At 45.4% G+C, this 15,000-nt stretch overlaps 1 protein-coding gene across 1 annotated transcript in view; it reads right to left on the reverse strand.

The window, feature by feature from the left end:
- LOC139916833 (chemokine-like protein TAFA-2) overlaps positions 1 to 15,000 on the reverse strand; it is a 60,960-nt gene that overhangs the window by 45,713 nt on the left and 247 nt on the right. The window lies entirely within an intron of this gene.

Genomic DNA, 15,000 nt, shown 5'->3' on the forward strand with positions numbered 1-15,000 from the left:
ATCGCAGTTTAACATTGCATTATATGATATGTGTGGTAATTGAAGCAACTAGTCATTTCTGAGCTGTTCGTGGAGGTCACAGTGATGTTCCATCAAAGACTTCCGGCTGTGAGACTCACACACTGTCAAACGGCCCTACATTTTGAGGCAGACTTCAAACAGTTCGTTTTTAGTCAATCATAAGCCGTTTTACTTGGAGGCGGGAGGTGATGGTTTGTTCAAGCCAGGTCGCAAACCTTTGAAAGCTATCTAGCACATGCAGATGTGTGTTACAGAAATAGAGAAAAGAGAGGGGGGGGGGGGGGGGGGGGGGGGGGGGGGGGACTGAGTGAGAGACAGAAAGAGAGAGAGACTCATCAGTGATGTCAGTAACCAGAAAGCGGGGAAAGCAGAAGGTAAAAACTGGTGCCAACATGGCCGTCTGAGGCTGCTGCCTTAGTTTAATGAATCCTTAAAACGGGGAAGCCTGGGAGATATCAAAGAGTGAATAGTTATAAAGAGAGCGTAGCTATCATTTTTTCACACCAGATGTAGGTGTTAGGTGTGAGGTTTTGCCAGAGGACCTGAGATAGTCAACTAGAGGGTTTCCCTGCGGTGTAAATACACAGAAGTGTTCATCATTCCCCTCATTGGTTTTACTATCTAGCAGATGTAACTAGCTGTAGGATGCTACTTCACAGACAATGCTACACCAAATGCAACAGCAAAGTGATCATGGAGGTTGTACAATTACAGATTGAAGCAGCCATGGTGTAGATGGTGTTGATTTGTTGCTCAGCAATCAAGAGGAATTGTCTGAAAAATCATGTAATACTAATGCAGACTAGATGCAGTAAGGGGGATTTTTTCATAGCTGTCACTGTACAGAGAGAGAGAGAGAGAGAGAGAGAGAGAGAGAGAGAGAGAGAGAGAGAGAGAGAGAGAGAGAGAGAGAGTGTGTGTGTGTGTGTGTGGGGGGGGGGGGGGGGTCTATAATTATACCTGATTCCTGTTTTTCCAGAGCTGCCCCCTACCTCCAGTGCAGACTGTAAATTGTATTGTATAACTGTTAATTATACACACACACACACACACACACACACACACACATGCATGAATGCACACCCATACACACTATCTGATTATGCCTGATTACAGGCTGTTGTCTTCAGGGTGTGACAGCAATTCAGATGCACAGCTCAAACATACACACACACATAGCATACACACACACACACACACACACTCAGACTTCCACAGGCAGCACAACCCTCATGCACACACACAACCAGTGTCCCACCCCGACAGCACATTGCCAAAATAAACAACATCAGCCTTGCCAACACAGAGATCTCTCACTGAGACTAAGTCTCAAACACACACCTGGTCGTCACACACACATACACACACACACACACACACACACTTGCACACACTATAAACACATCTGGCAATCAGAGATGTGTAGAGACACACACAGCAGGGAGACAAGGATCAGTGGGGTATTGATATCACAAACACACGTGCATACACCTGCTCTCTTTCTCTCTCTCTCTCACACACACACACATACACACACACGCGCGCACACACACACACTACCCCTGACAGAGATGCAGACTGTTACCGACAGGCTAGAGGACAGGTGATTTCCTGGCAGCCATCGTCTCCTCGCTTCTTAATCCAAGTTGTGTGAGGCAGGCGGAGCCGACATCTGAGGCCAGTATGTGGGATCCTCTCATATCTGACCTTTAACACAGCCAGACCAGAGCAGGCAAAGGTCTACAGCTCCCTAGTGGCACACACAGATATGAGCCATGCACGAGAGCGAAAGAAAAAGAGAGCAACTGACACTAAGAGAGATAGAGAGTCCTTGAATAAAAACCTATTAGCTGTAAAGAAAAGTAGGTTCTTTCCTCTTTCTTTTCAAGATCACTCATTCAAATTTCCTATTCGTCTCAATAGAGCTTTGTTCCCATGAGACGATACTTCCAAATGCTTGCAATGGCGGGACACTTGCTGAGTATCAGCATGTTCACAGGACTCTGTATCCCAGGATTACATTTACATTGATACATACAGTACAGGGTCCTCAATGGGCTGAGTAGGTTTCCTTACTCTAGGATCCATTCAAAAGGCTTTCACAACACATTATGTGATACAGCATCATTTTGAAAATAAGTTTTTTTTTTTAGACACAGGGTTAATCATCAGGCACTAATCTGGGGCTCTCAGTGGCACAGCTCTCTGCAGCCAGGAGAGGTGAGATAAGGACAGGCTTTGACCTCCCACCCCCAGCCCTGACACCTGCTACATGGGTCAATCAGCCTGGGGTGCCACGTCTGTTCGGACCACAGAGAGCTGGGCAGCTGGTCACCAAGCAGTTTAATCTCAGACAGATTCCCACCACCTGGCCGTACTGGCAACACACCAAGCCTAGCAGCGCTCCAATCTGGCAACCCGTACCACCATGTTGCGGAGGGTTCAACAGGCACTCAACTGGAAATGGTTGGATGGATGGATGATGGATGGATGGATGGATGGATGATGGATGGATGGATGTAGCAATAGACCAATGCAATGACGGATGATGGGTGAATACAGAATCAGATATACATGTGGGGCCTACAGACTATTTTTGAGCCACCATCTCTCAAGGAAGGCTGATTCAACGTGGCGTCGACTGTATTCCCCTGATCAGTACTGCTGCGCACTGAGTACAGTTGGGGCCACGGGTGTCCCGCAGGCTATACTGCTGCATCAGTGTATGTGAATGCATGAATATATGCCCCGGGGGAAGATCTACTCTTGGCTCTGTGCTCACCAGTTAGCAGTCAGGCTTTCAAAATGACACAATTCTTAGCTTCCCCTTGAGCACTATAGCGTGTAGCTTGTAGCTAAATCCCCCATCTGTTGGATAAGGACTTAGTGTTTTGGCTTGGCTAGCCCCCTCTTTGTTGTGAGCTAGAGAATTGTTTTATTTCTGAGTGGAGTGTCAGGTTAACCATTTAGGGTTTAGCTCCGAAATAAAGCTGATGGAGAGAAAACAAATGCAGCTCTCAGTTTTGTGGAATAGTATGCTGCATGGCCTTTTTCTTTAATGCCAATAATTCACAGAGGTGTAATGACTTGATTATGTAAGCAGCCGGAATCTGTGACAAAACATGGACACAGCAGCTTCATCTCCCTAGCTCCAAATCCTTCGCTCAGCACATCAGTAGGCTTCGCACACACACACACAAAAAATAAACACACATAGGTACACACACACACACTCCCACACTTTGCCCCCATTCCCCAACACACACACACATATACACACCCCGCCTCCTCATCCTTTTGCAAGAGGGCTAACCAAAGGACACATTTGTGTTCTGTAGAAGCACGCACTCTGCATAGTACATGTCTGTGTGTGTGTGTGTGTGTGTGTGTGTGTGTGTGTGTGTGTGTGTGTGTGTGTGTGTGCTTGTGTCTGCATGTATGCAAACCCCCTACATCTCTATAATTCAACCAAACCATAGTGAGCAACGCTGCACGCAGGAGAGCAAACAGATCTTACATCTGTTTGCCGAGAGAACAAAGAGAAAAGCAACATGCGAGGCACAACAAACAGGAGAGAACAACATGCCTTCCTCCACCCAGACCCTGAAATAAGAGCACAAACCCCACCATCTTTTCCGCTCACTTCTGTTTTCCCGCTGTGTTCTGTTTCCCTCATTAGGGTGACTAATAATAGTCCGCCCTATTCCATGAATCATGGTTATTAAGTGTGGTAAGAGGGAATTTTTTATTAATTATATTATTGAATGTTATGAATGAATTATATTATTTTCACCTAAGTCTCCTGCCTGCTTATATTTCATGGTCACATTGAGTAGAACAGCACGGAGAGTGTGGAGTGTGTGAGATTGCGTTTGTAACATTACTGATACCAATAACACAGCATCTCCATGGCTCAACATGATCGCACATCGAAGCGAATGGAGAGCTTATGATTGTGCTACACTCATCCACCACTTGAAAACACAATGACAGAGTCAGAGGCATGGGGACACGCTATTGAAAGAGATGAAAAGCAAGAGACAAGAAAAGGAGAGAGAGGCACAGAGACTCCCGGGGAGAGGGAGAGAGAGAAAGAGAGAGGAATGGGTAGTAGGTGGGGACCTTGAAAAGCTTTTGTTCTCTGAACACGAAGAGTTAGTGAGGCAGCACTTGGCAGTTGGTTCAAAGCAACAAACTCTAAATCAATCTTTTACAGCTTGTCCAAACAGACTCACACAAACATGCGCACAAACACGCAAATACACACACACACACACACACACAAAAGCAGGCACAAAAAACCAGACACTACTTCCCAGAGTCTTTGTAATAGACCTATGTTGTGAAAAAGACTTTCAGTTCCTATGCACACCGCAGCTTGAAATAAGAGAGAGTCTGGCGTGATATTGAGACTGTGTGTGTGTGTGTGTGTGTGTAGGTGTGTGCGTGTTAGTGTGTGGCCATCGCTGTGTTTCTTTAATGAGCTCGGTTTACACACTTCGTTAATTGGCTGGCACAGCAAAGGACTGTCCAAGATCTACAGACCAGTGTGCATACAAACACACACACACACACACAAACCTACACACACACACACACACACACACACACACACACACACACACACACACACACACACAAACACACACACAAACACACACACTTAGACACACATCTCCATTTCACTGTGCTTATTTATTCATGTATTAGTTAGTTTGTTCCACTAGGTTCACTCGCGGGCTGCTGTAGTAATTGCCACTATATTCTCTGCATTGATTTCCACTCAGACTGCAATACTCTCTGCCACGTGCGTGTGCACACACACACACACACACACACACACACACACGCACACGCATACACAGTCTCAGGCTGCCTAGAAGCGCCCCTGCTTTGCAAATCTGCCTTTGCAAGAAACAAAGCAAGAGCAAATTGTATTCTCAGTCAATTTATCCATCCATTTATCCATTTATCTCCCTAACATGTATTCATTCCTGGTAACAAAGAGACAGGTGAGAGGGGAGAATTGTAAGCATTCTAATTAAAGTATCTGGGAGGGGTAGAGAGTCAGGCTTTCTTTCAGCACACCCCTCGTCACACTAGCAGTAAAAATAGCATCAACGCCACAATTCCAGGCGATATTCTGTCTCCTTCCAGCTCAGGGCTTGTTTCTGGTGAGCAATAGGAGGTGCAGTGGAGAGATTTTGCTGCTGCTGCACAACAAATACGGAGCATCGAGCAGCCAGGCTCGGCCCGCACAGGCATTCTATTCTAGCTGGGTGTGATAGTCCATTCAGGCTGGACTGTGTATGTGAGAGAGAGAGAGCCATGCTAAACGTGATTACAGATGGGGATGGTGTGTGTGTGCGTGCGTGTGTGTGTGTGTGTGTGTGTGTGTGTGTGTGTGTGTGTGTGTGTGTGTGGGTGGGTGGATATGCGGGCAGGCAGGACAGGAGGTCTGCAGGGAGAGATAACTGCTCAAATCTGTCCTCTCCTTCTCACTCACACCCTTCTGCTCAGACCTCTAAAAGCTTACCCCTAGGCTTACCCTGCACGCACACGCACACACACCCACATACGTACGCACACACACACACACACACACCATCCTTATATCAACCCTATCCCCAACTCCCATTTCAGTCTTTACAGTTCTCCCAAGTCCAAAGTACTTGTGGTTCAGCTGAGAGAGAGAGAGACAGACAGAGAGAGACAAGAAAAAGAGGGATGGACAACGAGTGCATTAGCACAGCTCTGTCCAGCCAGAGTTATCATCTATTAATGAGGTGCAAGACACAGGTTCACACACGCATGCGCATACACACGCACACACGAGCACACACACACACACACACACAGAGATACACACCACAGGGGAGAAGGCTGGAGAGGCGGTGTTTAATAATTAAACAGGATGCTTTAAAGTTGAAATTGAATTAGGAGGGCACAGGGAGATGCTGAGTTCCCCTAAAAAAACCTCCGTTAAAATCACAAGCATTCTGCAGGTAATTATACAGCCAAGAGACTCGCCGGCAAACCACACCGTACCTCCTTCTCAAACCTCCTCCATCCTTTCTTTACCCTCCACGCGCTCACTTTCAAGCCCATCCTCTTGTTTTTCCTACAACTGTTTTCCTTCGCTGCGACCCGCTGCCCTCCCTCTCCTCCTCCTCCTCCTCCTCCTGAACAAACAACACCGCATCAGATCTCAGATGGATTTTCTCTACACCACGCCTCATTGCCTTCTCTCCCCTTTTTCCAAACACTTCGCCGGCGAGACAGGCCGTGCTAAGCCAAGGAGATTCTTAAGATCAACATCTCTCCATGCTGAAAAGTCTCAGCAGCGAATGAATCTGTCCTTTACGCAGCACGACCACCCTCTGCCTGGGACAGACAGCCAGGGGGGCAGCGCTGTCATCGGGGGGGGGGGGGGGGCGGGCAGAACTCGGGGTGTGACACGTTGCCACGATCCGATGAATTCCTTTCACGCATACAAAGTGGGTAAACCGGTGATCAGTGTTGACGTTATCCTTCCCTGGTGTTCCTTCCTAGCGGTTTCTTCCTCCCTGCAGCACCATGGACAGCTCCCTCAGAGAGTCCAGTGAATCACGCTCCACTGGTCAGCACCACAGACAGCTCCCCCACTGGATAACACTCCACCAAAGCCCTGAAACGAGGTGTGATCTGGATGACATGAGACAGTGATTCTCAAAGTGGGGTCCACGGACCTTTAGGGGTCCTGTGAGTGTAGTCAAGGCCATGCAGATGTATGTGGAGTATTCCCACGTCCAACCGCGCCATGTGAAGCGCACCCACAGCTCAGTCAGATCAGACACTGATACCTACAGTATACAATATGGATGGTGGAGTGTCACTGTGCCAACCTCATAAAGATTACATCCACCTCCTCCACCACAACCACTACACCACTAGCTTCAGCAGCTGCTCCGGAAATGGAGAAGAATTAATGCTAGTTATTTCATATTTTTATAGAATTAAAGAATATAACAAGTATAGATTCCATACGGGCCCATGGCACATTCATGGCAATGACATATAGATATAATTAAAAAGCAGTTTATTTGAATGCACTCTTAGCTCTCTGGCTCCCTGGTTGATCAGTTGCCTTAATCTCTTTTATGTAGAATGCAGCAAGGTTAGCCTACCTGGCCTCCAAGTTAATGTTAGCAAGTGAACTATAAGCAAACATAATATATCACATACATGCATAGAAGAAGCACTGCCACTAAAACAGTGTGCTTTATTGTAAATGCCACAGTATGTGTTGATGTACAATTACAAAAAATGTGTTATATCATCATACGTCACACGCTTATGCACAGTTCTCGTGTTATGTAACATCAGTTGAAATTAATTTGCATACAAGGCGAGGACTATGGGAATTGTGTGAAAATTCACAGCAAGGATGTGAAAATGTATAACTAAATCTGAAATTTTGCAATCATACAAATCATACAGCTCAATAAAGAACATACATGATTTGTAGAAAATCAAGTTTTTCCCTGGGAAAATCTTCTCAGATGGGTCTTGAATATGAAATCAGGGATCTTTAACATCAAAATGTTTGAGTGACTCTCATATAGAACAGAAAAATTGAAAATAAACTTCAAGGGTGTCTAATTTTTACATCAGGGGACAGGCATGCTTAATCAGTCTAATCCAAAACATTTCTACGTGAGATGAGAAAACATGAGGGAAAGCATATTGACAAAGATACTTGAAAGTGTAATGGTTGTGACCCGTGGCCCACAAGCCATAGGCACCACAAGTTAAGCTCCTCTTTGTGCTCCTCTCATCCACAGCTGCAGCCTGGGAGAGGACACAAGGCCGGCTCAGCCTCAACACACAAAGGCAGGCGGAATGCTAATAAAGTTGGATTCAATCAAATTGAAAGCAGTCTTTTGGTAATTCATGGCTTTAAAATCAGAATTCTTGTTCTGCATTCACAGCCCCTCTCTGTTTCTCCCACACAGCCCAAGTGTTTTCCTTGCTGAAACTGAAAGAATGTTGTCTAGTCTACTGGCAGACAGACATGTATGAGGGATGCTTTGCCGTTAACCATACAAAAAGAGTAAACACAACACTTAAAAATCCTGATCTACTACAATTCTGAATTAGAGTGGTTATCTGCAATATTAGCTTTGGTGCTTAGTGGTTATTGCTGTGGTAATTTGGCACTTCCCAGATCACTTCGCAATCACTGTTGCCAGGACTGTGACGTCTTTTTCCTCAGATTTTCTGTTGATGAAATTTGGGTTTCTGTAAGCACCGGCCTTTTCTTTGACTGTTCAGCCATGGTGGCTATCACTGGTCCAGCTAACTACCGAGCTGCTAATAAAGCACTGTAAACTGCATCACTACCTGTGCACTTGTGATTTTTCCCAGAAAAAGACCCACCTGACACCGGGTGTTTAGGACAACAAGTGTATAGCAAACGTAAGAGCTTTCATGAACTGGGTATATGTTGCTACTTGTTAATGCTTGCTTGTCTGTGCGTATGTGTCTTGTATGTTCTTTTATGCTGCTTGGAACGCTTCTGTTCAATGTTTGCATAGTTTTGACTCATTTGTCTGTGCTTATGTGTCTTGTATGTACTTTTATGTTCCTTAAACCATCAACCTGCCCAGGGACTACAGATGAAAATTAGCCTGTATGGCTAAATCTGGCACATTTACATGGTGCATCTAAGTTTTTATGTTTATTAATGTGCACTGTCCCTTTCTTAAATAAGATAAACTTAAACTTAAACTTAATCATGATTGTCTCAATAGAGAGACAGAGAGTAGCAAAACAGACATTTATTTTGTATGAAAATGTTGTGGATTAGTACTTAAAACCTGCCCGTGCTCCAGTGTCACCCTGTTTGTGTGTGTACATGCATGTGTGTATGCGTGTGTGTGTGTGTGTGTGTGTGTGTGTGTGTGCACATGTAGGAAAGATGTGTGTGTAGCATGCATAAGTTTCTAAGTTTCCTCTGTGTGTGTCCTCAGAGTGCTGTGGCTAATGGCAGTGTCATAATATTAGTCATATTAAGGGGGATTAGTAAGAGAAACCGTCTTAAGGATGTGATCCCTGGGAGGGGGTGCCAGATACTGCTTGTATTACTGTCAGCCTGTCTCGCACACACACTGGGAGCCTAGCAGCCTTGCCTGCTTTCCTCAATAGGATCTGTAGAGAAACATGACACACTGAAACGCACCACCTACGGTAGCTCATTCCCTCTTCCGCTGTGTTTTATCTCATCTATTGAAGTGCTGGTGTGAAACGTGTCTCATAGAAAAACAGAAATGCTCCGTCTGTGTTGGAAGGTGAAGCGTATGGATTATGAGAACCAGTCCGCACTCTCAAGCTTCCTAACAAGGTGTTTGTATTCTGTCGTACCTGGCAGACTGTGTCATTTATGGTGGAGCCAAGGAATGCGTCAAATGTGGCAGACTTCTCCGTGACTCAAGCTAGTGCATCACATACAGAGCTGTATATTTCTGACAAAATGAAAGGCTTAGGGACTTTGACTTTGTTTGTATGTGTGAGTGAGTGAGTGAGTGTGTGTGTGTGTGTGTGTGTGTGTGTGTGTGTGTGTGTGTGTGTTACTCCATCAGCTCCTTCATCTCTGCCACATTAATACCAGTGAGCTACACACACACACCAGCCATCACCCACAAAACCGTACTAATTACTGTTCTGTATGAGTGTTCGTGCTCAAATATACCAGTCTATATAAGGCTTCATACTGAATGCATAATTGCATAATTAGACATAATTGCATGTGCTGTGTGTTTGCCTGACAACCTAATGAAGCTGTTGTAAAATGGCTAGTGGTTCCACTTATAAGAACATAATCAAAGACTAGAAGATTAAAGAGCATATACAGACAAACAGAGGCAGGCAGAAGGACAGACCCAGAGACAAACATAGGCAAAGAGAGGGAAAGACAAAGAGAAGAAATTATAAAAGGAAATAAATGACAGAGAGCGCCTGTGAAGAGGAGACTATTTAATCTGTACTACTCTCATTATACTCTGTCAACAGTGACTCAGTCCTTCACTGATGGTGATTGTGAGTGTGTGTGGTTCTCTCTCTTTCTCCCTCTCTCAGCCTCTGGGACATCATTTGCTCCCTATCCTTCCTTACTCTTCACCATCGCCAGAGAAATGACCAAGGCAGGCTCCAATCAGACTCACACAAACATGCCGCAGGGGAACAGAGATAGGGGACAGACACATGTACATACACACACACACACACACACACACACACACAAGGCCAGGCCTAATTATGCTGGCCTAATGACCACAGTGATTGCTGTCTAGTTGTTGCTCATGAAGAAAGCTGCAGGAGCCAGAGGGTTGTATGTGTAGTGTAGCATTAACTCCTGGATAACAGCTCCTCTTTCCCCTCAGCCATAATGAGTCAGCCCTGACACCATGAGAGCTACAGTGTCTGTGTTGGTCCATTTATGACCGCTGCTGAAACTGATATCGCCGCCCAGCCCACACACTGGAGGAGAGTCCTGTCATTGCAGATTCATTACCAGCCACACTAAAATCAACGTGTCAAATTGCTTTCCGAATAAGTCGGAATAAGTGTCACAACAAGTCGGGAGGCTACAATAGCAACCAATGTCGTAGTTCGCCTTCCCACCATGCATCTACCTACCATGGTACTGCAGCAGCCACCACAGTCTAATGTTTCTGAAATACTGCAAATTAGACCTGAATGGGCCTGCAGGTTTTATAGTTTTGTAACACAAAACGACTGCTTGCCAGGCAAATTCCTGCAGCTACGCTTACTGTAGTGCCGCAAACAAAGTAAAACATGGCTACACCTGGTAACACTATACAATTCATTGATATTTAAGAGGGGTTTTCAGATGTTCTGAGCTTCTTCAGAGGTAGAAAAGAAAAAGAGTCTCGGCAGGGAGAGAGATAAAAGTTAACACATTCTCATCCAGCCCACATCGGTAAGTGGTAGATGTATGTAGTGGGTGCTGATAGCATCTATCCTGAAGTGATGGAGGATGTAGGCAGAATACGCAACGTGGCTGGGACACCTAATTCATGCAACAGAGAGAGAGAGAGAGAGAGAGAGAGAGAGAGAGAGAGATGGAGTAGGAGAGACAGATAGACAGAGAGACAGAGAGTGAGACAGCCCAGGAGAGAGTTTGGTCTGGGGATTTGGTCATTAACAGTGTAAATGAAGGGAAACATGTAATGACAGGACCCCAGAGTCACTGATGAGGGTGATGGATGGCTTTCAACTCAAATACATGGCAGTTCATCACTCACCTCAGACATAAACACACACACACAGACACATACTCGCACACAAAAACACACACACTCACTCTTGCTCTCTGTCATTCTCTCTCTCTCTCTCTCTCTCTCTCTCTCTCTGCGCAACCGCTGACATTGTGTTGCACAAGCCATTCGGTGCGGTATTTCAGACACTGAAATCATACATGAAGCTTTGGGAAAACACACTAACCCACACACATCTGCCTTGGGCATCCTGGAGGAGACTACAGACTGCAGGACTTGTTCAAATTGCCAGGCCACAACAGGCAATTCAGACCAACTCAAACTGTACAGCCTTCCTACAGCAACCACAATCACACACACACACACACACACACACACACACACACACACACACACACACATCAAACACATACATACCAAAATTATCATATTCTCAGAAACACAGCAGACTTTCATGTCTCTGCATCCCACAGCTTCTATGTTTCCCACTGCACTCTTAACACACACTCTCCCTCTTCCTCCCTTTCTCTTACTCACTTCCTCTATCCTTCCTTTCCACTAATAAGCCCTCTGGGCCATGGGTGTAATCTTAAATCTTCTGTCCAGAGAGAGAGAGAGAGAGAGAGAGAGAGAGAGAGAGAGACAGAGAGAGACAGAGAGAGATGGACAAAGAAAAATGGAGCAACCGGGAAGAAATAAAAAGTATCCTAAAAGTGTGCCCTAAAAAAAGGTGATCTCTTTTTCATTGGCCTTTTCCTGTAGCTGTGTGTAGCGCGATGAGGAGAGAATGGGAGAGAATGAAAGAATGAGAGCAAGAACAAAAATGAGAGAGATGAAAGAGAGAGACAGAGAGACAAGCATAGAAAAAGGAGCTACAGGGGATAAATAAAAAGAAATAAAAAGCATGTGTCCTATAAAAGGTGATCTCTATTTCATTGGCCATCTCCAGTAGCTGTGTGTGGCGTGCTGGGGCCCAGGGGGGATGAGTAGCCACTCTAAATGTGTGTAACCCACATAAAGGAATTGTTTCTGGGAGATCGGGCCCCGTAAATTCATTCCTAGCCGCCAGCCCTGTTCTTATCCCACCTCCCAAAGGTGAGCTATAACATCCAAACACATATATATTTTTGAGACACTTTCTCAACACACACACACACACACACACACACACACACACACACACACACACACACACACACACAATTTCACTAGACCAGCAAACAAGCAAACATACGTCCAGACCCCACACCCCATAGACATACACACACACACACACACACACAAATGCACACATCTTTCAGCAGAACATCAGTTTACCCCCATACACACTTTGGACATTCAGGACATATACACACACACATTTTTGACACGCGACATTTTCAGCACACACACACTGCTTTGCTCCCGAATGGCCTGTGTGGGACAGGGACGGTGGTAGCGACAACACCAGCACCTACTGTGGAGCAGAACAGTGTTGGAGAGCACAGCAGATGCTTACAGTTCCAGGATTACCTTAGCCTGAACAAACTCCATTACTGCCTCTATTACCCTGGTATACACAGCCCAGGAAAAAGCACTTTGCCGAATCACTGTTTACCCAGCACCTCTGTGCCCCACACACTGTTTCCCTTGACTACAGAGCAGGGAAGGAGCGAAGGAGTGAAGAAAGGGAAGGAGACGAGAGAGAAAGCTGCACGGGGGTGGAAACAGGTGGCTTACCTGTCCTCTGGGTCACCTGCATGTCTGTAATGGTCTTTGTCTTTGTCCGGGGTGTTGTGTGTGAGTGTGTGTGTGTGTGTGTGTGTGTGAGAGAGAGAGAGAGAGAGAGAGAGAGAGTTGACAGGAGTTCACTGTGTGGCGGTGCTCTCCATCTTTGACTAATGAGGGTGTGTGACAGGGTGACGGTGAGCAGGGCCCGGCATTTTGTGTGTGTGTGTGTGTGTGTGTGTGTGTGTGTGTCTATGAGAGAGACAGACAGACAGGTTGACAGAAAGTGAATGAGTGAATGAGTGAGTGTGTGAGTGAGTGTGAGTACGAAAGGTGACAGAAGAGATTTGGAGGCAAAACTTCCTTGAAGGACAACACAAAAATGCTTCTGTAACCACATACAAAAAATGCAAGATTATGTCTAATTAAAACACAGTAATCTAAACACCATTATCCCCTGCTCAATATCTATTCCTATTCTCCATTCCTCTCTCCTTCTCTATTTCCCCTCATTCTCTTCCCGTCCAATCTTCCCTCTCTTCTCCTTAGTCAATCCTATAGTTCAGGAAATTAGATGCATCCAAAATCTATTGGCAGGAGCCAGGTGAAAGCAAAGCTCAAAATAAAAAATAAAGGAATGTCCACACACTGTTTTGCCGCAACCAAAACGGGTTTATTGAATAAACTGGTGATGCCGTAACATTTCATGCAAAGATGTTTTTTTTATCAGCCTCCACCCACGTTAAAAACGCACATGAGGAGACAGTTCAGGAGCAACAAAGCAGCGACCTGACATTCATTCCTTTTAATGTAGGCCAATTCCCCGTATATCCCAACATCCCAACCTCCTCCCTGCTCTACCTGCCACCTCCCTATATCTGTCCTCGCTGTCAGTCATGTCTCCATCCTCACTGTCAATTCTGTTCCTCAGTCTTTTCTATAACTCCGTCACTCCACTTCTCTGTCTCTTCCTGTCTTTCTTCTCTCTGTTCTTTGCCAAGCCTTGTGAAGACAGAGAGAAAGAGACACAGGGAGAGATAGAGAGAGGAATGATGTCTAAAATGTATTCACAGTTTGAATGCCCATCTATGTTCAAATCAAATCAAATTTTATTTATGTAGCACATTTCATACAATAATCTAACCCAAGGTGCTTCACAAATGCTACAAAATGATGCATTGTGTTGCCAAAGTCACTGATAAAGGCTACCATCTAAATGAGGTGATCCATATCTGGTGCTGCACAAATGACGCCCACTGGTTTCAGTGTGATGGGTCCCCCTGTGCTCCACACACACATCTTCACATTTTTAATGTGGAAAAGCAATTCAGAGTATATTCCTGTGGTATAACGACATTACAAACCATTGTCGAATATAACTAGGTTTTAGATAGGAGTCAAGTAGTAGTGCGTCAGGGCGAGCTGAAACATAGACGTGCCTTATCTGTTTTTTCTCCGTGAAACAAGGAGACATATTTCCCATTAGCACCGCTGGAAATATCACAACCCACAAAATCAATCAACAAGCAGGATGACAGCTGTTAGCCGCTGCTACACACCAACTCGGCCCAAAATAGCGCACTGAACCCCGCGCCATATGCCCATATGCGCACGGTAAGACCTGCGTGCCTCTGCGTGTGTGTGTGTGTGTGTGTGTGTGTGTGTGTGTGTGTGTGTGTGTGTGTGTGTGTGTGTGTGTGTGTGTGTGAGAGAGAGAGAGAGAGAGAGAGAGAGAGAGAGAGAGAGAGAGAGAGAGAGAGAGAGGCTGTGAAACAACCGCAACCATTTGTCTTTGCTATAAACTTACAATTGTGATATTAAATCTGATACCTTATGAGGCCACGCTGTTATAGGATATTACCGTGAGCAATCTTTTGCATAACGCCAACTCATGGCTTCATAGAATCAAATCATATTCCAAAAATGGAACAGATGAAGTGCAACCCAATCCGTGCGTAAAAGGTTTTCGAAGACGAGAGAAACCAGAGACTAT

This window comes from Centroberyx gerrardi, chromosome 14 (genome assembly GCF_048128805.1).
Source record: "Centroberyx gerrardi isolate f3 chromosome 14, fCenGer3.hap1.cur.20231027, whole genome shotgun sequence".
NCBI classification, from domain to species: Eukaryota; Metazoa; Chordata; class Actinopteri; order Beryciformes; family Berycidae; genus Centroberyx; species Centroberyx gerrardi.